The sequence below is a fragment of the Ailuropoda melanoleuca genome, chromosome 1, assembly GCF_002007445.2.
Source record: "Ailuropoda melanoleuca isolate Jingjing chromosome 1, ASM200744v2, whole genome shotgun sequence".
Lineage (NCBI taxonomy): Eukaryota > Metazoa > Chordata > Mammalia > Carnivora > Ursidae > Ailuropoda > Ailuropoda melanoleuca.
The window spans coordinates 172066475-172066724 of NC_048218.1; the positions used below are offsets into that span (position 1 = coordinate 172066475).

At 34.4% G+C, this 250-nt stretch overlaps 1 protein-coding gene across 3 annotated transcripts in view; it reads left to right on the forward strand.

Annotated features, from left to right (window-relative positions):
• The window catches only part of ANLN (anillin actin binding protein), a 49075-nt gene that overhangs the window by 28202 nt on the left and 20623 nt on the right, over nt 1-250 (forward strand). The window lies entirely within an intron of this gene.

A 250-nucleotide genomic window follows, 5' to 3' on the forward strand; every position in this document is an offset into this window, starting at 1 on the left:
CTTTTCAACAATTCCTTGGCGATTTGGGGCCTTTTCTGGTTCCACACAAATTTAAGGGCTGTTTGTTCCATTTCTTTGAAAAATGTCATTGGTATTTTATACTTATTGGCAATTTTTACTTATAATGTTCTTAATAATTCACCTGTAAAACTTTGCAATAACTTTTGTCAGCCTCTCTTTTACCAAATGGCATTTTCCATTCCACATGTTCAATAAAAGAGAGCGCTCGATGTTGCTGGATTTCTAATGG